The sequence below is a fragment of the Ambystoma mexicanum genome, unplaced genomic scaffold, assembly GCF_040938575.1.
Source record: "Ambystoma mexicanum isolate Mex_15411 unplaced genomic scaffold, UKY_AmexF1_1 Mex_scaf133, whole genome shotgun sequence".
Lineage (NCBI taxonomy): Eukaryota > Metazoa > Chordata > Amphibia > Caudata > Ambystomatidae > Ambystoma > Ambystoma mexicanum.
The window spans coordinates 259,717-283,975 of NW_027182362.1; the positions used below are offsets into that span (position 1 = coordinate 259,717).

Genomic DNA, 24,259 nt, shown 5'->3' on the forward strand with positions numbered 1-24,259 from the left:
GAGGCATTTGATAAGTGTTCAAACAGAGACAATTGCACTGTTACTTGACCCTATTCTCTCAACTGCCAGAGGGCATAGCATGCAGCAGTTTCTGTAGTGTAGTGGTTATCACGTTCGCCTTACACGCGAAAGGTCCCTGGTTCGAGACCGGGCAGAAACAGCAGAGGGTGGCATTTTACACTTTTCATGTTCCACCATCTCGAAGCTCAAGCCATGAACTTATTTGCAGTTGCAACGGAAGAAGCAGTTCCTCTGACACGCTTTGAAATAAATTCTGAGTAGACGAGCGCACTCACATTTGCTCCGAATATGTGATGAATTAAAATTGCATGCCTGCATATGTGCGTGCTTATGTATAGTTGAATGGAAAGCTGAGGGAGCAGTTGTGCAATGCTATTTCTTACAGAAGGGTGGCGCTGCTTTTCCCTGAGCAATGTTCATGCACCCAGGCAGATGTGATATTGGATTTTTCTTTTTTTCAAGGGCAAAAGAAAATTCCTAGCCCTCAGAGCTTCTGCCAATGCAGATCCGGTGCAAAATGAAGGCTCTCACTCGCTCACTTTGTCCACTTTCAATTGATCAGCAGACCGCGTTGGTGTTGTGCTAGATTTCTTCTTCTGTGCATCAACAGCTCTTTTATACGTACCCTTCACGGGCGAATGGAAGGGAGGGTGTGCCACCAGCTTCATTGATCCTGATGTCAATGTGCCAACACCTTCAGGACGAGAAGAAGAGCTATGAAGACAGTCAGAGCGTGCCGACTGGGGCATTCATTTGGCTCATACACCGACAAGGCTTTCAGCGGCAGGAACAAACTTCAGGAATAGGCATTCTTGGCCTCGAAGCCTAAGGGGGGTGGAAACGCTGAGTACAATTCCGTCAGATGATCACAGGACCGTGGCTCGTTGGTCAAGGGGTATGATTCTCGCTTTGGGTGCGAGAGGTCCGGAGGAGCCCGATCAAGGTGGCTAACTTGAGCTCCTTTTTTTTTTTTCCAATGTTATTTTCATTGGACAGACTCTCTGGCTTTCTCGGTAAGCAGTAGTCGATGAACAATTCACTTCCTGAACCTCTTTGCCTGCCATGTCCTTGCGACAAGCACTTTGTGTTCTCTGTTAGCTCTCAGTAACATTCCTTGATTTGCTTGTGAGTTTTGGCCGTCCGATCTCAAAGTGGAAATATGTCCTTCCCTCTGTACGCTGCATAGACCCTCAACAGGCATACTTGTATATGTGCGCATGCTTGATAGGACGTATGTTTTAGGCTGGATTGTGTGAGCTTCAGGCGCAAGGCATTTGATTAGTCTTTAAGCAGGTCCACTTGCAAAGCCCTTTGCACCTGTTCTCCCAGTCCCTACAAAGGGATGCAAGCAGTTGTTTCTGTAGTGTAGTGGTTAGCACGTTCGAGACCGGGCAGAAACACTCTCTGCTGGCATTTTACACAAAATCGTTTTTTTCCCCTTTTGTCACACACAAATGTAAAGTATGAACTTATTTGCGTTCCCATGGAAATAGCATATGCTCTCAAGAGCTTGAGAAATACACTGGGAAGGCAAGCATCCTCACATGTATTGTGTATATGGGGCCAATAATAAAATGCACGCGCCTTCATTTTGTGTATGTAATGTTGCAGAGCACAGAGAGGATTTCTTTTCCCTACTGCTGGGTATTTGGGTCTCTGGGATCACAGTTGGGTCCGCTCCGTCCTCTGAAATGGTGCATATTAGTTACATAGGTTAGTGTACCAAAGAAATATCACATTTTCATATACAGCTTCTTCATTTCTGTGTTCTGAGGGATTACCAGTTGTAAGAAATGCACTTGCCGGTACAGTGATTCCCTGGCTTTCTCTGGCCCGAGAAAGCTTTTCCTCTGAACTGGGAACAGAAGTTGGACTGCTTCTGCTGAACTTCCTGAAAGCATAGCTGGCGGGAGGAGGGACTTTTTGAGTGCTGGGAAAATTTGAGCTGGAAATTTGCATAGGCTGGACAGAGATTGCTTGGAGCAGCCAAAATATAATAACGGCCATGGCGCTCAAGTAAAGCAGAAAGCTTTTAGTATACACCTTTTGCACTCTTGTCAACGAAGCTGGGCTCTGTGAATGCTCACCCTACGCAAGAAAAGAGAACAGACTTTGCTGGTGACCTAAATATATCTCGCCTGATCGAGCACGATCGAGCTCTGAGTGAGCAGCTGTGCAATGGTCATCTTTACCAAAGGGGAGATGCTGCTTTTGCCAGTGTCACGCCCATGCTCTCAGGGCTGGAGGGAGGAGGGCTGCTTTTTGTTTTTACAGGCAAAAGGAAAGGCCCAGCCCTCAGAGCTTCTGCCAATGCATATCCCAGCAGGTGCAAAATAAAGTCTCTCCCCCACCTTGCCAGCTGCAGATTGATCAGAAGACTGCTAGTCTAGTGTGTTGGGCCACTCTCTCTCTTCTGTGTATCGTCCCCTCTTATTACATAAACAGCATAAGAGGAAGGAAGGAAGGAAGGAAGGAAGGAAGGAAGGAAGGAAGGAAGGAAGGAAGGAAGGAAGGAAGGAAGGAAGGAAGGAAGGAAGGAAGGAAGGAAGGAAGGAAGGAAGGAAGGAAGGAAGGAAGGAAGGAAGGAAGGAAGGAAGGAAGGAAGGAAGGAAGGAAGGAAGGAAGGAAGGAAGGAACAGTGTATCGCAAGCACCTTTCACCCTGATGTCAATGGTCCACCAACCTTCGGGATGAGGAGTAGACCTGTGAAGACGCTCAGCCTTTGCATCATTTAGGGACGAGGACGGGCTTTAGGAGCAAACGTTAGGAAGAGATACTCTTGTGCTACAATCCTCAAGAGGTACAACTGCCAAGTCAAATCCCTACATATTGTCTAGACTACTCTGCAAGTGTAGGCTCGTTGGTCTAGGGGTATGATTCTCGCTTCGGGTGCGAGAGGTCCCGGGTTCAAATCCCGGACGAGCCCATTGATTGGTGCCTGGCCCGATACTTTTTTACACATGTGTTTTTCAATTCTATAGACTCTGGACTGATGGATGGACAATGGTCGATGAACATTGGGCTTCCTAAGCCTCTTTGCGGACCGCCTCATTGCGCCATGCATTAAGGAGTCCCAAGTAGCTCTCAGTCACCTTTCTGGATTTGTTTGTTAATTCATGGCTGTCCCATACCAATGCCTAAAGAGGCCCTTACTTCTTCAGACTGCACGGCCTCTCAGCTGGCACACTTGTCTGAGTGTTCATGCTTGTAACGCCGTGTGTGTGATGAGCTGCATTTGTAAAGCTTTGGGCGTGAGGCATTTGATAAGTGTTCAAACAGAGACAATTGCACTGTTACTTGACCCTATTCTCTCAACTGCCAGAGGGCATAGCATGCAGCAGTTTCTGTAGTGTAGTGGTTATCACGTTCGCCTTACACGCGAAAGGTCCCTGGTTCGAGACCGGGCAGAAACAGCAGAGGGTGGCATTTTACACTTTTCATGTTCCACCATCTCGAAGCTCAAGCCATGAACTTATTTGCAGTTGCAACGGAAGAAGCAGTTCCTCTGACACGCTTTGAAATAAATTCTGAGTAGACGAGCGCACTCACATTTGCTCCGAATATGTGATGAATTAAAATTGCATGCCTGCATATGTGCGTGCTTATGTATAGTTGAATGGAAAGCTGAGGGAGCAGTTGTGCAATGCTATTTCTTACAGAAGGGTGGCGCTGCTTTTCCCTGAGCAATGTTCATGCACCCAGGCAGATGTGATATTGGATTTTTCTTTTTTTCAAGGGCAAAAGAAAATTCCTAGCCCTCAGAGCTTCTGCCAATGCAGATCCGGTGCAAAATGAAGGCTCTCACTCGCTCACTTTGTCCACTTTCAATTGATCAGCAGACCGCGTTGGTGTTGTGCTAGATTTCTTCTTCTGTGCATCAACAGCTCTTTTATACGTACCCTCCACGGGCGAATGGAAGGGAGGGTGTGCCACCAGCTTCATTGATCCTGATGTCAATGTGCCAACACCTTCAGGACGAGAAGAAGAGCTATGAAGACAGTCAGAGCGTGCCGACTGGGGCATTCATTTGGCTCATACACCGACAAGGCTTTCAGCGGCAGGAACAAACTTCAGGAATAGGCATTCTTGGCCTCGAAGCCTAAGGGGGGTGGAAACGCTGAGTACAATTCCGTCAGATGATCACAGGACCGTGGCTCGTTGGTCAAGGGGTATGATTCTCGCTTTGGGTGCGAGAGGTCCGGAGGAGCCCGATCAAGGTGGGTAACTTGAGCTCCTTTTTTTTTTTTCCAATGTTATTTTCATTGGACAGACTCTCTGGCTTTCTCGGTAAGCAGTAGTCGATGAACAATTCACTTCCTGAACCTCTTTGCCTGCCATGTCCTTGCGACAAGCACTTTGTGTTCTCTGTTAGCTCTCAGTAACATTCCTTGATTTGCTTGTGAGTTTTGGCCGTCCGATCTCAAAGTGGAAATATGTCCTTCCCTCTGTACGCTGCATAGACCCTCAACAGGCATACTTGTATATGTGCGCATGCTTGATAGGACGTATGTTTTAGGCTGGATTGTGTGAGCTTCAGGCGCAAGGCATTTGATTAGTCTTTAAGCAGGTCCACTTGCACTGCCCTTTGCACCTGTTCTCCCAGTCCCTACAAAGGGATGCAAGCAGTTGTTTCTGTAGTGTAGTGGTTAGCACGTTCGAGACCGGGCAGAAACACTCTCTGCTGGCATTTTACACAAAATCGTTTTTTTCCCCTTTTGTCACACACAAATGTAAAGTATGAACTTATTTGCGTTCCCATGGAAATAGCATATGCTCTCAAGAGCTTGAGAAATACACTGGGAAGGCAAGCATCCTCACATGTATTGTGTATATGGGGCCAATAATAAAATGCACGCGCCTTCATTTTGTGTATGTAATGTTGCAGAGCACAGAGAGGATTTCTTTTCCCTACTGCTGGGTATTTGGGTCTCTGGGATCACAGTTGGGTCCGCTCCGTCCTCTGAAATGGTGCATATTAGTTACATAGGTTAGTGTACCAAAGAAATATCACATTTTCATATACAGCTTCTTCATTTCTGTGTTCTGAGGGATTACCAGTTGTAAGAAATGCACTTGCCGGTGCAGTGATTCCCTGGCTTTCTCTGGCCCGAGAAAGCTTTTCCTCTGAACTGGGAACAGAAGTTGGACTGCTTCTGCTGAACTTCCTGAAAGCATAGCTGGCGGGAGGAGGGACTTTTTGAGTGCTGGGAAAATTTGAGCTGGAAATTTGCATAGGCTGGACAGAGATTGCTTGGAGCAGCCAAAATATAATAACGGCCATGGCGCTCAAGTAAAGCAGAAAGCTTTTAGTATACACCTTTTGCACTCTTGTCAACGAAGCTGGGCTCTGTGAATGCTCACCCTACGCAAGAAAAGAGAACAGACTTTGCTGGTGACCTAAATATATCTCGCCTGATCGAGCACGATCGAGCTCTGAGTGAGCAGCTGTGCAATGGTCATCTTTACCAAAGGGGAGATGATGCTTTTGCCAGTGTCACGTCCATGCTCTCAGGGCTGGAGGGAGGAGGGCTGCTTTTTGTTTTTACAGGCAAAAGGAAAGGCCCAGCCCTCAGAGCTTCTGCCAATGCATATCCCAGCAGGTGCAAAATAAAGTCTCTCCCCCACCTTGCCAGCTGCAGATTGATCAGAAGACTGCTAGTCTAGTGTGTTGGGCCACTCTCTCTCTTCTGTGTATCGTCCCCTCTTATTACATAAACAGCATAAGAGGAAGGAAGGAAGGAAGGAAGGAAGGAAGGAAGGAAGGAAGGAAGGAAGGAAGGAAGGAAGGAAGGAAGGAAGGAAGGAAGGAAGGAAGGAAGGAAGGAAGGAAGGAAGGAAGGAAGGAAGGAAGGAAGGAAGGAAGGAAGGAATGAACAGCGTATCGCAAGCACCTTTCACCCTGATGTCAATGGTCCACCAACCTTCGGGATGAGGAGTAGACCTGTGAAGACGCTCAGCCTTTGCATCATTTAGGGACGAGGACGGGCTTTAGGAGCAAACGTTAGGAAGAGATACTCTTGTGCTACAATCCTCAAGAGGTACAACTGCCAAGTCAAATCCCTACATATTGTCTAGACTACTCTGCAAGTGTAGGCTCGTTGGTCTAGGGGTATGATTCTCGCTTCGGGTGCGAGAGGTCCCGGGTTCAAATCCCGGACGAGCCCATTGATTGGTGCCTGGCCCGATACTTTTTTACACATGTGTTTTTCAATTCTATAGACTCTGGACTGATGGATGGACAATGGTCGATGAACATTGGGCTTCCTAAGCCTCTTTGCGGACCGCCTCATTGCGCCATGCATTAAGGAGTCCCAAGTAGCTCTCAGTCACCTTTCTGGATTTGTTTGTTAATTCATGGCTGTCCCATACCAATGCCTAAAGAGGCCCTTACATCTTCAGACTGCACGGCCTCTCAGCTGGCACACTTGTCTGAGTGTTCATGCTTGTAACGCCGTGTGTGTGATGAGCTGCATTTGTAAAGCTTTGGGCGTGAGGCATTTGATAAGTGTTCAAACAGAGACAATTGCACTGTTACTTGACCCTATTCTCTCAACCGCCAGAGGGCATAGCATGCAGCAGTTTCTGTAGTGTAGTGGTTATCACGTTCGCCTTACACGCGAAAGGTCCCTGGTTCGAGACCGGGCAGAAACAGCAGAGGGTGGCATTTTACACTTTTCATGTTCCACCATCTCGAAGCTCAAGCCATGAACTTATTTGCAGTTGCAACGGAAGAAGCAGTTCCTCTGACACGCTTTGAAATAAATTCTGAGTAGACGAGCGCACTCACATTTGCTCCGAATATGTGATGAATTAAAATTGCATGCCTGCATATGTGCGTGCTTATGTATAGTTGGATGGAAAGCTGAGGGAGCAGTTGTGCAATGCTATTTCTTACAGAAGGGTGGCGCTGCTTTTCCCTGAGCAATGTTCATGCACCCAGGCAGATGTGATATTGGATTTTTCTTTTTTTCAAGGGCAAAAGAAAATTCCTAGCCCTCAGAGCTTCTGCCAATGCAGATCCGGTGCAAAATGAAGGCTCTCACTCGCTCACTTTGTCCACTTTCAATTGATCAGCAGACCGCGTTGGTGTTGTGCTAGATTTCTTCTTCTGTGCATCAACAGCTCTTTTATACGTACCCTTCACGGGCGAATGGAAGGGAGGGTGTGCCACCAGCTTCATTGATCCTGATGTCAATGTGCCAACACCTTCAGGACGAGAAGAAGAGCTATGAAGACAGTCAGAGCGTGCCGACTGGGGCATTCATTTGGCTCATACACCGACAAGGCTTTCAGCGGCAGGAACAAACTTCAGGAATAGGCATTCTTGGCCTCGAAGCCTAAGGGGGGTGGAAACGCTGAGTACAATTCCGTCAGATGATCACAGGACCGTGGCTCGTTGGTCTAGGGGTATGATTCTCGCTTTGGGTGCGAGAGGTCCGGAGGAGCCCGATCAAGGTGGGTAACTTGAGCTCCTTTTTTTTTTTTCCAATGTTATTTTCATTGGACAGACTCTCTGGCTTTCTCGGTAAGCAGTAGTCGATGAACAATTCACTTCCTGAACCTCTTTGCCTGCCATGTCCTTGCGACAAGCACTTTGTGTTCTCTGTTAGCTCTCAGTAACATTCCTTGATTTGCTTGTGAGTTTTGGCCGTCCGATCTCAAAGTGGAAATATGTCCTTCCCTCTGTACGCTGCATAGACCCTCAACAGGCATACTTGTATATGTGCGCATGCTTGATAGGACGTATGTTTTAGGCTGGATTGTGTGAGCTTCAGGCGCAAGGCATTTGATTAGTCTTTAAGCAGGTCCACTTGCAAAGCCCTTTGCACCTGTTCTCCCAGTCCCTACAAAGGGATGCAAGCAGTTGTTTCTGTAGTGTAGTGGTTAGCACGTTCGAGACCGGGCAGAAACACTCTCTGCTGGCATTTTACACAAAATCGTTTTTTTCCCCTTTTGTCACACACAAATGTAAAGTATGAACTTATTTGCGTTCCCATGGAAATAGCATATGCTCTCAAGAGCTTGAGAAATACACTGGGAAGGCAAGCATCCTCACATGTATTGTGTATATGGGGCCAATAATAAAATGCACGCGCCTTCATTTTGTGTATGTAATGTTGCAGAGCACAGAGAGGATTTCTTTTCCCTACTGCTGGGTATTTGGGTCTCTGGGATCACAGTTGGGTCCGCTCCGTCCTCTGAAATGGTGCATATTAGTTACATAGGTTAGTGTACCAAAGAAATATCACATTTTCATATACAGCTTCTTCATTTCTGTGTTCTGAGGGATTACCAGTTGTAAGAAATGCACTTGCCGGTACAGTGATTCCCTGGCTTTCTCTGGCCCGAGAAAGCTTTTCCTCTGAACTGGGAACAGAAGTTGGACTGCTTCTGCTGAACTTCCTGAAAGCATAGCTGGCGGGAGGAGGGACTTTTTGAGTGCTGGGAAAATTTGAGCTGGAAATTTGCATAGGCTGGACAGAGATTGCTTGGAGCAGCCAAAATATAATAACGGCCATGGCGCTCAAGTAAAGCAGAAAGCTTTTAGTATACACCTTTTGCACTCTTGTCAACGAAGCTGGGCTCTGTGAATGCTCACCCTACGCAAGAAAAGAGAACAGACTTTGCTGGTGACCTAAATATATCTCGCCTGATCGAGCACGATCGAGCTCTGAGTGAGCAGCTGTGCAATGGTCATCTTTACCAAAGGGGAGATGCTGCTTTTGCCAGTGTCACGCCCATGCTCTCAGGGCTGGAGGGAGGAGGGCTGCTTTTTGTTTTTACAGGCAAAAGGAAAGGCCCAGCCCTCAGAGCTTCTGCCAATGCATATCCCAGCAGGTGCAAAATAAAGTCTCTCCCCCACCTTGCCAGCTGCAGATTGATCAGAAGACTGCTAGTCTAGTGTGTTGGGCCACTCTCTCTCTTCTGTGTATCGTCCCCTCTTATTACATAAACAGCATAAGAGGAAGGAAGGAAGGAAGGAAGGAAGGAAGGAAGGAAGGAAGGAAGGAAGGAAGGAAGGAAGGAAGGAAGGAAGGAAGGAAGGAAGGAAGGAAGGAAGGAAGGAAGGAAGGAAGGAAGGAAGGAAGGAAGGAAGGAAGGAAGGAAGGAAGGAAGGAAGGAAGGAAGGAAGGAAGGAAGGAAGGAAGGAACAGTGTATCGCAAGCACCTTTCACCCTGATGTCAATGGTCCACCAACCTTCGGGATGAGGAGTAGACCTGTGAAGACGCTCAGCCTTTGCATCATTTAGGGACGAGGACGGGCTTTAGGAGCAAACGTTAGGAAGAGATACTCTTGTGCTACAATCCTCAAGAGGTACAACTGCCAAGTCAAATCCCTACATATTGTCTAGACTACTCTGCAAGTGTAGGCTCGTTGGTCTAGGGGTATGATTCTCGCTTCGGGTGCGAGAGGTCCCGGGTTCAAATCCCGGACGAGCCCATTGATTGGTGCCTGGCCCGATACTTTTTTACACATGTGTTTTTCAATTCTATAGACTCTGGACTGATGGATGGACAATGGTCGATGAACATTGGGCTTCCTAAGCCTCTTTGCGGACCGCCTCATTGCGCCATGCATTAAGGAGTCCCAAGTAGCTCTCAGTCACCTTTCTGGATTTGTTTGTTAATTCATGGCTGTCCCATACCAATGCCTAAAGAGGCCCTTACTTCTTCAGACTGCACGGCCTCTCAGCTGGCACACTTGTCTGAGTGTTCATGCTTGTAACGCCGTGTGTGTGATGAGCTGCATTTGTAAAGCTTTGGGCGTGAGGCATTTGATAAGTGTTCAAACAGAGACAATTGCACTGTTACTTGACCCTATTCTCTCAACTGCCAGAGGGCATAGCATGCAGCAGTTTCTGTAGTGTAGTGGTTATCACGTTCGCCTTACACGCGAAAGGTCCCTGGTTCGAGACCGGGCAGAAACAGCAGAGGGTGGCATTTTACACTTTTCATGTTCCACCATCTCGAAGCTCAAGCCATGAACTTATTTGCAGTTGCAACGGAAGAAGCAGTTCCTCTGACACGCTTTGAAATAAATTCTGAGTAGACGAGCGCACTCACATTTGCTCCGAATATGTGATGAATTAAAATTGCATGCCTGCATATGTGCGTGCTTATGTATAGTTGGATGGAAAGCTGAGGGAGCAGTTGTGCAATGCTATTTCTTACAGAAGGGTGGCGCTGCTTTTCCCTGAGCAATGTTCATGCACCCAGGCAGATGTGATATTGGATTTTTCTTTTTTTCAAGGGCAAAAGAAAATTCCTAGCCCTCAGAGCTTCTGCCAATGCAGATCCGGTGCAAAATGAAGGCTCTCACTCGCTCACTTTGTCCACTTTCAATTGATCAGCAGACCGCGTTGGTGTTGTGCTAGATTTCTTCTTCTGTGCATCAACAGCTCTTTTATACGTACCCTTCACGGGCGAATGGAAGGGAGGGTGTGCCACCAGCTTCATTGATCCTGATGTCAATGTGCCAACACCTTCAGGACGAGAAGAAGAGCTATGAAGACAGTCAGAGCGTGCCGACTGGGGCATTCATTTGGCTCATACACCGACAAGGCTTTCAGCGGCAGGAACAAACTTCAGGAATAGGCATTCTTGGCCTCGAAGCCTAAGGGGGGTGGAAACGCTGAGTACAATTCCGTCAGATGATCACAGGACCGTGGCTCGTTGGTCAAGGGGTATGATTCTCGCTTTGGGTGCGAGAGGTCCGGAGGAGCCCGATCAAGGTGGCTAACTTGAGCTCCTTTTTTTTTTTTCCAATGTTATTTTCATTGGACAGACTCTCTGGCTTTCTCGGTAAGCAGTAGTCGATGAACAATTCACTTCCTGAACCTCTTTGCCTGCCATGTCCTTGCGACAAGCACTTTGTGTTCTCTGTTAGCTCTCAGTAACATTCCTTGATTTGCTTGTGAGTTTTGGCCGTCCGATCTCAAAGTGGAAATATGTCCTTCCCTCTGTACGCTGCATAGACCCTCAACAGGCATACTTGTATATGTGCGCATGCTTGATAGGACGTATGTTTTAGGCTGGATTGTGTGAGCTTCAGGCGCAAGGCATTTGATTAGTCTTTAAGCAGGTCCACTTGCAAAGCCCTTTGCACCTGTTCTCCCAGTCCCTACAAAGGGATGCAAGCAGTTGTTTCTGTAGTGTAGTGGTTAGCACGTTCGAGACCGGGCAGAAACACTCTCTGCTGGCATTTTACACAAAATCGTTTTTTTCCCCTTTTGTCACACACAAATGTAAAGTATGAACTTATTTGCGTTCCCATGGAAATAGCATATGCTCTCAAGAGCTTGAGAAATACACTGGGAAGGCAAGCATCCTCACATGTATTGTGTATATGGGGCCAATAATAAAATGCACGCGCCTTCATTTTGTGTATGTAATGTTGCAGAGCACAGAGAGGATTTCTTTTCCCTACTGCTGGGTATTTGGGTCTCTGGGATCACAGTTGGGTCCGCTCCGTCCTCTGAAATGGTGCATATTAGTTACATAGGTTAGTGTACCAAAGAAATATCACATTTTCATATACAGCTTCTTCATTTCTGTGTTCTGAGGGATTACCAGTTGTAAGAAATGCACTTGCCGGTACAGTGATTCCCTGGCTTTCTCTGGCCCGAGAAAGCTTTTCCTCTGAACTGGGAACAGAAGTTGGACTGCTTCTGCTGAACTTCCTGAAAGCATAGCTGGCGGGAGGAGGGACTTTTTGAGTGCTGGGAAAATTTGAGCTGGAAATTTGCATAGGCTGGACAGAGATTGCTTGGAGCAGCCAAAATATAATAACGGCCATGGCGCTCAAGTAAAGCAGAAAGCTTTTAGTATACACCTTTTGCACTCTTGTCAACGAAGCTGGGCTCTGTGAATGCTCACCCTACGCAAGAAAAGAGAACAGACTTTGCTGGTGACCTAAATATATCTCGCCTGATCGAGCACGATCGAGCTCTGAGTGAGCAGCTGTGCAATGGTCATCTTTACCAAAGGGGAGATGCTGCTTTTGCCAGTGTCACGCCCATGCTCTCAGGGCTGGAGGGAGGAGGGCTGCTTTTTGTTTTTACAGGCAAAAGGAAAGGCCCAGCCCTCAGAGCTTCTGCCAATGCATATCCCAGCAGGTGCAAAATAAAGTCTCTCCCCCACCTTGCCAGCTGCAGATTGATCAGAAGACTGCTAGTCTAGTGTGTTGGGCCACTCTCTCTCTTCTGTGTATCGTCCCCTCTTATTACATAAACAGCATAAGAGGAAGGAAGGAAGGAAGGAAGGAAGGAAGGAAGGAAGGAAGGAAGGAAGGAAGGAAGGAAGGAAGGAAGGAAGGAAGGAAGGAAGGAAGGAAGGAAGGAAGGAAGGAAGGAAGGAAGGAAGGAAGGAAGGAAGGAAGGAAGGAAGGAAGGAAGGAAGGAAGGAAGGAAGGAAGGAAGGAAGGAAGGAAGGAAGGAAGGAAGGAAGGAACAGTGTATCGCAAGCACCTTTCACCCTGATGTCAATGGTCCACCAACCTTCGGGATGAGGAGTAGACCTGTGAAGACGCTCAGCCTTTGCATCATTTAGGGACGAGGACGGGCTTTAGGAGCAAACGTTAGGAAGAGATACTCTTGTGCTACAATCCTCAAGAGGTACAACTGCCAAGTCAAATCCCTACATATTGTCTAGACTACTCTGCAAGTGTAGGCTCGTTGGTCTAGGGGTATGATTCTCGCTTCGGGTGCGAGAGGTCCCGGGTTCAAATCCCGGACGAGCCCATTGATTGGTGCCTGGCCCGATACTTTTTTACACATGTGTTTTTCAATTCTATAGACTCTGGACTGATGGATGGACAATGGTCGATGAACATTGGGCTTCCTAAGCCTCTTTGCGGACCGCCTCATTGCGCCATGCATTAAGGAGTCCCAAGTAGCTCTCAGTCACCTTTCTGGATTTGTTTGTTAATTCATGGCTGTCCCATACCAATGCCTAAAGAGGCCCTTACTTCTTCAGACTGCACGGCCTCTCAGCTGGCACACTTGTCTGAGTGTTCATGCTTGTAACGCCGTGTGTGTGATGAGCTGCATTTGTAAAGCTTTGGGCGTGAGGCATTTGATAAGTGTTCAAACAGAGACAATTGCACTGTTACTTGACCCTATTCTCTCAACTGCCAGAGGGCATAGCATGCAGCAGTTTCTGTAGTGTAGTGGTTATCACGTTCGCCTTACACGTGAAAGGTCCCTGGTTCGAGACCGGGCAGAAACAGCAGAGGGTGGCATTTTACACTTTTCATGTTCCACCATCTCGAAGCTCAAGCCATGAACTTATTTGCAGTTGCAACGGAAGAAGCAGTTCCTCTGACACGCTTTGAAATAAATTCTGAGTAGACGAGCGCACTCACATTTGCTCCGAATATGTGATGAATTAAAATTGCATGCCTGCATATGTGCGTGCTTATGTATAGTTGAATGGAAAGCTGAGGGAGCAGTTGTGCAATGCTATTTCTTACAGAAGGGTGGCGCTGCTTTTCCCTGAGCAATGTTCATGCACCCAGGCAGATGTGATATTGGATTTTTCTTTTTTTCAAGGGCAAAAGAAAATTCCTAGCCCTCAGAGCTTCTGCCAATGCAGATCCGGTGCAAAATGAAGGCTCTCACTCGCTCACTTTGTCCACTTTCAATTGATCAGCAGACCGCGTTGGTGTTGTGCTAGATTTCTTCTTCTGTGCATCAACAGCTCTTTTATACGTACCCTTCACGGGCGAATGGAAGGGAGGGTGTGCCACCAGCTTCATTGATCCTGATGTCAATGTGCCAACACCTTCAGGACGAGAAGAAGAGCTATGAAGACAGTCAGAGCGTGCCGACTGGGGCATTCATTTGGCTCATACACCGACAAGGCTTTCAGCGGCAGGAACAAACTTCAGGAATAGGCATTCTTGGCCTCGAAGCCTAAGGGGGGTGGAAACGCTGAGTACAATTCCGTCAGATGATCACAGGACCGTGGCTCGTTGGTCAAGGGGTATGATTCTCGCTTTGGGTGCGAGAGGTCCGGAGGAGCCCGATCAAGGTGGGTAACTTGAGCTCCTTTTTTTTTTTTCCAATGTTATTTTCATTGGACAGACTCTCTGGCTTTCTCGGTAAGCAGTAGTCGATGAACAATTCACTTCCTGAACCTCTTTGCCTGCCATGTCCTTGCGACAAGCACTTTGTGTTCTCTGTTAGCTCTCAGTAACATTCCTTGATTTGCTTGTGAGTTTTGGCCGTCCGATCTCAAAGTGGAAATATGTCCTTCCCTCTGTACGCTGCATAGACCCTCAACAGGCATACTTGTATATGTGCGCATGCTTGATAGGACGTATGTTTTAGGCTGGATTGTGTGAGCTTCAGGCGCAAGGCATTTGATTAGTCTTTAAGCAGGTCCACTTGCACTGCCCTTTGCACCTGTTCTCCCAGTCCCTACAAAGGGATGCAAGCAGTTGTTTCTGTAGTGTAGTGGTTAGCACGTTCGAGACCGGGCAGAAACACTCTCTGCTGGCATTTTACACAAAATCGTTTTTTTCCCCTTTTGTCACACACAAATGTAAAGTATGAACTTATTTACGTTCCCATGGAAATAGCATATGCTCTCAAGAGCTTGAGAAATACACTGGGAAGGCAAGCATCCTCACATGTATTGTGTATATGGGGCCAATAATAAAATGCACGCGCCTTCATTTTGTGTATGTAATGTTGCAGAGCACAGAGAGGATTTCTTTTCCCTACTGCTGGGTATTTGGGTCTCTGGGATCACAGTTGGGTCCGCTCCGTCCTCTGAAATGGTGCATATTAGTTACATAGGTTAGTGTACCAAAGAAATATCACATTTTCATATACAGCTTCTTCATTTCTGTGTTCTGAGGGATTACCAGTTGTAAGAAATGCACTTGCCGGTGCAGTGATTCCCTGGCTTTCTCTGGCCCGAGAAAGCTTTTCCTCTGAACTGGGAACAGAAGTTGGACTGCTTCTGCTGAACTTCCTGAAAGCATAGCTGGCGGGAGGAGGGACTTTTTGAGTGCTGGGAAAATTTGAGCTGGAAATTTGCATAGGCTGGACAGAGATTGCTTGGAGCAGCCAAAATATAATAACGGCCATGGCGCTCAAGTAAAGCAGAAAGCTTTTAGTATACACCTTTTGCACTCTTGTCAACGAAGCTGGGCTCTGTGAATGCTCACCCTACGCAAGAAAAGAGAACAGACTTTGCTGGTGACCTAAATATATCTCGCCTGATCGAGCACGATCGAGCTCTGAGTGAGCAGCTGTGCAATGGTCATCTTTACCAAAGGGGAGATGATGCTTTTGCCAGTGTCACGTCCATGCTCTCAGGGCTGGAGGGAGGAGGGCTGCTTTTTGTTTTTACAGGCAAAAGGAAAGGCCCAGCCCTCAGAGCTTCTGCCAATGCATATCCCAGCAGGTGCAAAATAAAGTCTCTCCCCCACCTTGCCAGCTGCAGATTGATCAGAAGACTGCTAGTCTAGTGTGTTGGGCCACTCTCTCTCTTCTGTGTATCGTCCCCTCTTATTACATAAACAGCATAAGAGGAAGGAAGGAAGGAAGGAAGGAAGGAAGGAAGGAAGGAAGGAAGGAAGGAAGGAAGGAAGGAAGGAAGGAAGGAAGGAAGGAAGGAAGGAAGGAAGGAAGGAAGGAAGGAAGGAAGGAAGGAAGGAAGGAAGGAAGGAAGGAAGGAAGGAAGGAAGGAAGGAAGGAAGGAAGGAAGGAAGGAAGGAAGGAAGGAAGGAAGGAAGGAAGGAACAGCGTATCGCAAGCACCTTTCACCCTGATGTCAATGGTCCACCAACCTTCGGGATGAGGAGTAGACCTGTGAAGACGCTCAGCCTTTGCATCATTTAGGGACGAGGACGGGCTTTAGGAGCAAACGTTAGGAAGAGATACTCTTGTGCTACAATCCTCAAGAGGTACAACTGCCAAGTCAAATCCCTACATATTGTCTAGACTACTCTGCAAGTGTAGGCTCGTTGGTCTAGGGGTATGATTCTCGCTTCGGGTGCGAGAGGTCCCGGGTTCAAATCCCGGACGAGCCCATTGATTGGTGCCTGGCCCGATACTTTTTTACACATGTGTTTTTCAATTCTATAGACTCTGGACTGATGGATGGACAATGGTCGATGAACATTGGGCTTCCTAAGCCTCTTTGCGGACCGCCTCATTGCGCCATGCATTAAGGAGTCCCAAGTAGCTCTCAGTCACCTTTCTGGATTTGTTTGTTAATTCATGGCTGTCCCATACCAATGCCTAAAGAGGCCCTTACATCTTCAGACTGCACGGCCTCTCAGCTGGCACACTTGTCTGAGTGTTCATGCTTGTAACGCCGTGTGTGTGATGAGCTGCATTTGTAAAGCTTTGGGCGTGAGGCATTTGATAAGTGTTCAAACAGAGACAATTGCACTGTTACTTGACCCTATTCTCTCAACCGCCAGAGGGCATAGCATGCAGCAGTTTCTGTAGTGTAGTGGTTATCACGTTCGCCTTACACGCGAAAGGTCCCTGGTTCGAGACCGGGCAGAAACAGCAGAGGGTGGCATTTTACACTTTTCATGTTCCACCATCTCGAAGCTCAAGCCATGAACTTATTTGCAGTTGCAACGGAAGAAGCAGTTCCTCTGACACGCTTTGAAATAAATTCTGAGTAGACGAGCGCACTCACATTTGCTCCGAATATGTGATGAATTAAAATTGCATGCCTGCATATGTGCGTGCTTATGTATAGTTGGATGGAAAGCTGAGGGAGCAGTTGTGCAATGCTATTTCTTACAGAAGGGTGGCGCTGCTTTTCCCTGAGCAATGTTCATGCACCCAGGCAGATGTGATATTGGATTTTTCTTTTTTTCAAGGGCAAAAGAAAATTCCTAGCCCTCAGAGCTTCTGCCAATGCAGATCCGGTGCAAAATGAAGGCTCTCACTCGCTCACTTTGTCCACTTTCAATTGATCAGCAGACCGCGTTGGTGTTGTGCTAGATTTCTTCTTCTGTGCATCAACAGCTCTTTTATACGTACCCTTCACGGGCGAATGGAAGGGAGGGTGTGCCACCAGCTTCATTGATCCTGATGTCAATGTGCCAACACCTTCAGGACGAGAAGAAGAGCTATGAAGACAGTCAGAGCGTGCCGACTGGGGCATTCATTTGGCTCATACACCGACAAGGCTTTCAGCGGCAGGAACAAACTTCAGGAATAGGCATTCTTGGCCTCGAAGCCTAAGGGGGGTGGAAACGCTGAGTACAATTCCGTCAGATGATCACAGGACCGTGGCTCGTTGGTCTAGGGGTATGATTCTCGCTTTGGGTGCGAGAGGTCCGGAGGAGCCCGATCAAGGTGGGTAACTTGAGCTCCTTTTTTTTTTTTCCAATGTTATTTTCATTGGACAGACTCTCTGGCTTTCTCGGTAAGCAGTAGTCGATGAACAATTCACTTCCTGAACCTCTTTGCCTGCCATGTCCTTGCGACAAGCACTTTGTGTTCTCTGTTAGCTCTCAGTAACATTCCTTGATTTGCTTGTGAGTTTTGGCCGTCCGATCTCAAAGTGGAAATATGTCCTTCCCTCTGTACGCTGCATAGACCCTCAACAGGCATACTTGTATATGTGCGCATGCTTGATAGGACGTATGTTTTAGGCTGGATTGTGTGAGCTTCAGGCGCAAGGCATTTGATTAGTCTTTAAGCAGGTCCACTTGCAAAGCCCTTTGCACCTGTTCTCCCAGTCCCTACAAAGGGATGCAAGCAGTTGTTTCTGTAGTGTAGTGGTTAGCACGTTCGAGACCGGGCAGAAACACTCTCTGCTGGCATTTTACACAAAATCGTTTTTTTCCCCTTTTGTCACACACAAATGTAAAGTATGAACTTATTTGCGTTCCCATGGAAATAGCATATGCTCTCAAGAGCTTGAGAAATACACTGGGAAGGCAAGCATCCTCACATGTATTGTGTATATGGGGCCAATAATAAAATGCACGCGCCTTCATTTTGTGTATGTAATGTTGCAGAGCACAGAGAGGATTTCTTTTCCCTACTGCTGGGTATTTGGGTCTCTGGGATCACAGTTGGGTCCGCTCCGTCCTCTGAAATGGTGCATATTAGTTACATAGGTTAGTGTACCAAAGAAATATCACATTTTCATATACAGCTTCTTCATTTCTGTGTTCTGAGGGATTACCAGTTGTAAGAAATGCACTTGCCGGTACAGTGATTCCCTGGCTTTCTCTGGCCCGAGAAAGCTTTTCCTCTGAACTGGGAACAGAAGTTGGACTGCTTCTGCTGAACTTCCTGAAAGCATAGCTGGCGGGAGGAGGGACTTTTTGAGTGCTGGGAAAATTTGAGCTGGAAATTTGCATAGGCTGGACAGAGATTGCTTGGAGCAGCCAAAATATAATAACGGCCATGGCGCTCAAGTAAAGCAGAAAGCTTTTAGTATACACCTTTTGCACTCTTGTCAACGAAGCTGGGCTCTGTGAATGCTCACCCTACGCAAGAAAAGAGAACAGACTTTGCTGGTGACCTAAATATATCTCGCCTGATCGAGCACGATCGAGCTCTGAGTGAGCAGCTGTGCAATGGTCATCTTTACCAAAGGGGAGATGCTGCTTTTGCCAGTGTCACGCCCATGCTCTCAGGGCTGGAGGGAGGAGGGCTGCTTTTTGTTTTTACAGGCAAAAGGAAAGGCCCAGCCCTCAGAGCTTCTGCCAATGCATATCCCAGCAGGTGCAAAATAAAGTCTCTCCCCCACCTTGCCAGCTGCAGATTGATCAGAAGACTGCTAGTCTAGTGTGTTGGGCCACTCTCTCTCTTCTGTGTATCGTCCCCTCTTATTACATAAACAGCATAAGAGGAAGGAAGGAAGGAAGGAAGGAAGGAAGGAAGGAAGGAAGGAAGGAAGGAAGGAAGGAAGGAAGGAAGGAAGGAAGGAAGGAAGGAAGGAAGGAAGGAAGGAAGGAAGGAAGGAAGGAAGGAAGGAAGGAAGGAAGGAAGGAAGGAAGGAAGGAAGGAAGGAAGGAAGGAAGGAAGGAAGGAAGGAAGGAAGGAAGGAAGGAAGGAAGGAAGGAAGGAAGGAAGGAAGGAAGGAAGGAACAGTGTATCGCAAGCACCTTTCACCCTGATGTCAATGGTCCACCAACCTTCGGGATGAGGAGTAGACCTGTGAAGACGCTCAGCCTTTGCATCATTTAGGGACGAGGACGGGCTTTAGGAGCAAACGTTAGGAAGAGATACTCTTGTGCTACAATCCTCAAGAGGTACAACTGCCAAGTCAAATCCCTACATATTGTCTAGACTACTCTGCAAGTGTAGGCTCGTTGGTCTAGGGGTATGATTCTCGCTTCGGGTGCGAGAGGTCCCGGGTTCAAATCCCGGACGAGCCCATTGATTGGTGCCTGGCCCGATACTTTTTTACACATGTGTTTTTCAATTCTATAGACTCTGGACTGATGGATGGACAATGGTCGATGAACATTGGGCTTCCTAAGCCTCTTTGCGGACCGCCTCATTGCGCCATGCATTAAGGAGTCCCAAGTAGCTCTCAGTCACCTTTCTGGATTTGTTTGTTAATTCATGGCTGTCCCATACCAATGCCTAAAGAGGCCCTTACTTCTTCAGACTGCACGGCCTCTCAGCTGGCACACTTGTCTGAGTGTTCATGCTTGTAACGCCGTGTGTGTGATGAGCTGCATTTGTAAAGCTTTGGGCGTGAGGCATTTGATAAGTGTTCAAACAGAGACAATTGCACTGTTACTTGACCCTATTCTCTCAACTGCCAGAGGGCATAGCATGCAGCAGTTTCTGTAGTGTAGTGGTTATCACGTTCGCCTTACACGCGAAAGGTCCCTGGTTCGAGACCGGGCAGAAACAGCAGAGGGTGGCATTTTACACTTTTCATGTTCCACCATCTCGAAGCTCAAGCCATGAACTTATTTGCAGTTGCAACGGAAGAAGCAGTTCCTCTGACACGCTTTGAAATAAATTCTGAGTAGACGAGCGCACTCACATTTGCTCCGAATATGTGATGAATTAAAATTGCATGCCTGCATATGTGCGTGCTTATGTATAGTTGAATGGAAAGCTGAGGGAGCAGTTGTGCAATGCTATTTCTTACAGAAGGGTGGCGCTGCTTTTCCCTGAGCAATGTTCATGCACCCAGGCAGATGTGATATTGGATTTTTCTTTTTTTCAAGGGCAAAAGAAAATTCCTAGCCCTCAGAGCTTCTGCCAATGCAGATCCGGTGCAAAATGAAGGCTCTCACTCGCTCACTTTGTCCACTTTCAATTGATCAGCAGACCGCGTTGGTGTTGTGCTAGATTTCTTCTTCTGTGCATCAACAGCTCTTTTATACGTACCCTTCACGGGCGAATGGAAGGGAGGGTGTGCCACCAGCTTCATTGATCCTGATGTCAATGTGCCAACACCTTCAGGACGAGAAGAAGAGCTATGAAGACAGTCAGAGCGTGCCGACTGGGGCATTCATTTGGCTCATACACCGACAAGGCTTTCAGCGGCAGGAACAAACTTCAGGAATAGGCATTCTTGGCCTCGAAGCCTAAGGGGGGTGGAAACGCTGAGTACAATTCCGTCAGATGATCACAGGACCGTGGCTCGTTGGTCAAGGGGTATGATTCTCGCTTTGGGTGCGAGAGGTCCGGAGGAGCCCGATCAAGGTGGGTAACTTGAGCTCCTTTTTTTTTTTTCCAATGTTATTTTCATTGGACAGACTCTCTGGCTTTCTCGGTAAGCAGTAGTCGATGAACAATTCACTTCCTGAACCTCTTTGCCTGCCATGTCCTTGCGACAAGCACTTTGTGTTCTCTGTTAGCTCTCAGTAACATTCCTTGATTTGCTTGTGAGTTTTGGCCGTCCGATCTCAAAGTGGAAATATGTCCTTCCCTCTGTACGCTGCATAGACCCTCAACAGGCATACTTGTATATGTGCGCATGCTTGATAGGACGTATGTTTTAGGCTGGATTGTGTGAGCTTCAGGCGCAAGGCATTTGATTAGTCTTTAAGCAGGTCCACTTGCACTGCCCTTTGCACCTGTTCTCCCAGTCCCTACAAAGGGATGCAAGCAGTTGTTTCTGTAGTGTAGTGGTTAGCACGTTCGAGACCGGGCAGAAACACTCTCTGCTGGCATTTTACACAAAATCGTTTTTTTCCCCTTTTGTCACACACAAATGTAAAGTATGAACTTATTTGCGTTCCCATGGAAATAGCATATGCTCTCAAGAGCTTGAGAAATACACTGGGAAGGCAAGCATCCTCACATGTATTGTGTATATGGGGCCAATAATAAAATGCACGCGCCTTCATTTTGTGTATGTAATGTTGCAGAGCACAGAGAGGATTTCTTTTCCCTACTGCTGGGTATTTGGGTCTCTGGGATCACAGTTGGGTCCGCTCCGTCCTCTGAAATGGTGCATATTAGTTACATAGGTTAGTGTACCAAAGAAATATCACATTTTCATATACAGCTTCTTCATTTCTGTGTTCTGAGGGATTACCAGTTGTAAGAAATGCACTTGCCGGTGCAGTGATTCCCTGGCTTTCTCTGGCCCGAGAAAGCTTTTCCTCTGAACTGGGAACAGAAGTTGGACTGCTTCTGCTGAACTTCCTGAAAGCATAGCTGGCGGGAGGAGGGACTTTTTGAGTGCTGGGAAAATTTGAGCTGGAAATTTGCATAGGCTGGACAGAGATTGCTTGGAGCAGCCAAAATATAATAACGGCCATGGCGCTCAAGTAAAGCAGAAAGCTTTTAGTATACACCTTTTGCACTCTTGTCAACGAAGCTGGGCTCTGTGAATGCTCACCCTACGCAAGAAAAGAGAACAGACTTTGCTGGTGACCTAAATATATCTCGCCTGATCGAGCACGATCGAGCTCTGAGTGAGCAGCTGTGCAATGGTCATCTTTACCAAAGGGGAGATGATGCTTTTGCCAGTGTCACGTCCATGCTCTCAGGGCTGGAGGGAGGAGGGCTGCTTTTTGTTTTTACAGGCAAAAGGAAAGGCCCAGCCCTCAGAGCTTCTGCCAATGCATATCCCAGCAGGTGCAAAATAAAGTCTCTCCCCCACCTTGCCAGCTGCAGATTGATCAGAAGACTGCTAGTCTAGTGTGTTGGGCCACTCTCTCTCTTCTGTGTATCGTCCCCTCTTATTACATAAACAGCATAAGAGGAAGGAAGGAAGGAAGGAAGGAAGGAAGGAAGGAAGGAAGGAAGGAAGGAAGGAAGGAAGGAAGGAAGGAAGGAAGGAAGGAAGGAAGGAAGGAAGGAAGGAAGGAAGGAAGGAAGGAAGGAAGGAAGGAAGGAAGGAAGGAAGGAAGGAAGGAAGGAAGGAAGGAAGGAATGAACAGCGTATCGCAAGCACCTTTCACCCTGATGTCAATGGTCCACCAACCTTCGGGATGAGGAGTAGACCTGTGAAGACGCTCAGCCTTTGCATCATTTAGGGACGAGGACGGGCTTTAGGAGCAAACGTTAGGAAGAGATACTCTTGTGCTACAATCCTCAAGAGGTACAACTGCCAAGTCAAATCCCTACATATTGTCTAGACTACTCTGCAAGTGTAGGCTCGTTGGTCTAGGGGTATGATTCTCGCTTCGGGTGCGAGAGGTCCCGGGTTCAAATCCCGGACGAGCCCATTGATTGGTGCCTGGCCCGATACTTTTTTACACATGTGTTTTTCAATTCTATAGACTCTGGACTGATGGATGGACAATGGTCGATGAACATTGGGCTTCCTAAGCCTCTTTGCGGACCGCCTCATTGCGCCATGCATTAAGGAGTCCCAAGTAGCTCTCAGTCACCTTTCTGGATTTGTTTGTTAATTCATGGCTGTCCCATACCAATGCCTAAAGAGGCCCTTACATCTTCAGACTGCACGGCCTCTCAGCTGGCACACTTGTCTGAGTGTTCATGCTTGTAACGCCGTGTGTGTGATGAGCTGCATTTGTAAAGCTTTGGGCGTGAGGCATTTGATAAGTGTTCAAACAGAGACAATTGCACTGTTACTTGACCCTATTCTCTCAACCGCCAGAGGGCATAGCATGCAGCAGTTTCTGTAGTGTAGTGGTTATCACGTTCGCCTTACACGCGAAAGGTCCCTGGTTCGAGACCGGGCAGAAACAGCAGAGGGTGGCATTTTACACTTTTCATGTTCCACCATCTCGAAGCTCAAGCCATGAACTTATTTGCAGTTGCAACGGAAGAAGCAGTTCCTCTGACACGCTTTGAAATAAATTCTGAGTAGACGAGCGCACTCACATTTGCTCCGAATATGTGATGAATTAAAATTGCATGCCTGCATATGTGCGTGCTTATGTATAGTTGGATGGAAAGCTGAGGGAGCAGTTGTGCAATGCTATTTCTTACAGAAGGGTGGCGCTGCTTTTCCCTGAGCAATGTTCATGCACCCAGGCAGATGTGATATTGGATTTTTCTTTTTTTCAAGGGCAAAAGAAAATTCCTAGCCCTCAGAGCTTCTGCCAATGCAGATCCGGTGCAAAATGAAGGCTCTCACTCGCTCACTTTGTCCACTTTCAATTGATCAGCAGACCGCGTTGGTGTTGTGCTAGATTTCTTCTTCTGTGCATCAACAGCTCTTTTATACGTACCCTTCACGGGCGAATGGAAGGGAGGGTGTGCCACCAGCTTCATTGATCCTGATGTCAATGTGCCAACACCTTCAGGACGAGAAGAAGAGCTATGAAGACAGTCAGAGCGTGCCGACTGGGGCATTCATTTGGCTCATACACCGACAAGGCTTTCAGCGGCAGGAACAAACTTCAGGAATAGGCATTCTTGGCCTCGAAGCCTAAGGGGGGTGGAAACGCTGAGTACAATTCCGTCAGATGATCACAGGACCGTGGCTCGTTGGTCTAGGGGTATGATTCTCGCTTTGGGTGCGAGAGGTCCGGAGGAGCCCGATCAAGGTGGGTAACTTGAGCTCCTTTTTTTTTTTTCCAATGTTATTTTCATTGGACAGACTCTCTGGCTTTCTCGGTAAGCAGTAGTCGATGAACAATTCACTTCCTGAACCTCTTTGCCTGCCATGTCCTTGCGACAAGCACTTTGTGTTCTCTGTTAGCTCTCAGTAACATTCCTTGATTTGCTTGTGAGTTTTGGCCGTCCGATCTCAAAGTGGAAATATGTCCTTCCCTCTGTACGCTGCATAGACCCTCAACAGGCATACTTGTATATGTGCGCATGCTTGATAGGACGTATGTTTTAGGCTGGATTGT

At 47.4% G+C, this 24,259-nt stretch overlaps 15 non-coding genes across 15 annotated transcripts; all 15 read left to right on the forward strand.

The window, feature by feature from the left end:
- The first annotated feature begins 87 nt into the window (after positions 1–87).
- On the forward strand, positions 88–160 carry TRNAV-UAC (transfer RNA valine (anticodon UAC)). Its single transcript has one exon. It is a non-coding gene; the product is annotated as a tRNA-Val (tRNA).
- Positions 161–2,875: 2,715 nt separating this feature from the next.
- TRNAP-CGG (transfer RNA proline (anticodon CGG)) lies at positions 2,876–2,947 on the forward strand. Its single transcript has one exon. It is a non-coding gene; the product is annotated as a tRNA-Pro (tRNA).
- Positions 2,948–3,361: 414 nt separating this feature from the next.
- On the forward strand, positions 3,362–3,434 carry TRNAV-UAC (transfer RNA valine (anticodon UAC)). Its single transcript has one exon. It is a non-coding gene; the product is annotated as a tRNA-Val (tRNA).
- Positions 3,435–6,113: 2,679 nt separating this feature from the next.
- On the forward strand, positions 6,114–6,185 carry TRNAP-CGG (transfer RNA proline (anticodon CGG)). The gene has a single exon. It is a non-coding gene; the product is annotated as a tRNA-Pro (tRNA).
- A 414-nt stretch (positions 6,186–6,599) lies between these two features.
- TRNAV-UAC (transfer RNA valine (anticodon UAC)) lies at positions 6,600–6,672 on the forward strand. Its single transcript has one exon. It is a non-coding gene; the product is annotated as a tRNA-Val (tRNA).
- Positions 6,673–9,391: 2,719 nt separating this feature from the next.
- Positions 9,392–9,463, forward strand: TRNAP-CGG (transfer RNA proline (anticodon CGG)). Its single transcript has one exon. It is a non-coding gene; the product is annotated as a tRNA-Pro (tRNA).
- A 414-nt stretch (positions 9,464–9,877) lies between these two features.
- On the forward strand, positions 9,878–9,950 carry TRNAV-UAC (transfer RNA valine (anticodon UAC)). The gene has a single exon. It is a non-coding gene; the product is annotated as a tRNA-Val (tRNA).
- A 2,739-nt stretch (positions 9,951–12,689) lies between these two features.
- On the forward strand, positions 12,690–12,761 carry TRNAP-CGG (transfer RNA proline (anticodon CGG)). The gene has a single exon. It is a non-coding gene; the product is annotated as a tRNA-Pro (tRNA).
- Positions 12,762–13,175: 414 nt separating this feature from the next.
- Positions 13,176–13,248, forward strand: TRNAV-UAC (transfer RNA valine (anticodon UAC)). The gene has a single exon. It is a non-coding gene; the product is annotated as a tRNA-Val (tRNA).
- A 2,743-nt stretch (positions 13,249–15,991) lies between these two features.
- On the forward strand, positions 15,992–16,063 carry TRNAP-CGG (transfer RNA proline (anticodon CGG)). Its single transcript has one exon. It is a non-coding gene; the product is annotated as a tRNA-Pro (tRNA).
- A 414-nt stretch (positions 16,064–16,477) lies between these two features.
- On the forward strand, positions 16,478–16,550 carry TRNAV-UAC (transfer RNA valine (anticodon UAC)). Its single transcript has one exon. It is a non-coding gene; the product is annotated as a tRNA-Val (tRNA).
- Positions 16,551–19,321: 2,771 nt separating this feature from the next.
- Positions 19,322–19,393, forward strand: TRNAP-CGG (transfer RNA proline (anticodon CGG)). The gene has a single exon. It is a non-coding gene; the product is annotated as a tRNA-Pro (tRNA).
- A 414-nt stretch (positions 19,394–19,807) lies between these two features.
- TRNAV-UAC (transfer RNA valine (anticodon UAC)) lies at positions 19,808–19,880 on the forward strand. Its single transcript has one exon. It is a non-coding gene; the product is annotated as a tRNA-Val (tRNA).
- A 2,707-nt stretch (positions 19,881–22,587) lies between these two features.
- Positions 22,588–22,659, forward strand: TRNAP-CGG (transfer RNA proline (anticodon CGG)). Its single transcript has one exon. It is a non-coding gene; the product is annotated as a tRNA-Pro (tRNA).
- Positions 22,660–23,073: 414 nt separating this feature from the next.
- On the forward strand, positions 23,074–23,146 carry TRNAV-UAC (transfer RNA valine (anticodon UAC)). Its single transcript has one exon. It is a non-coding gene; the product is annotated as a tRNA-Val (tRNA).
- The last annotated feature ends 1,113 nt before the right edge of the window (positions 23,147–24,259 follow it).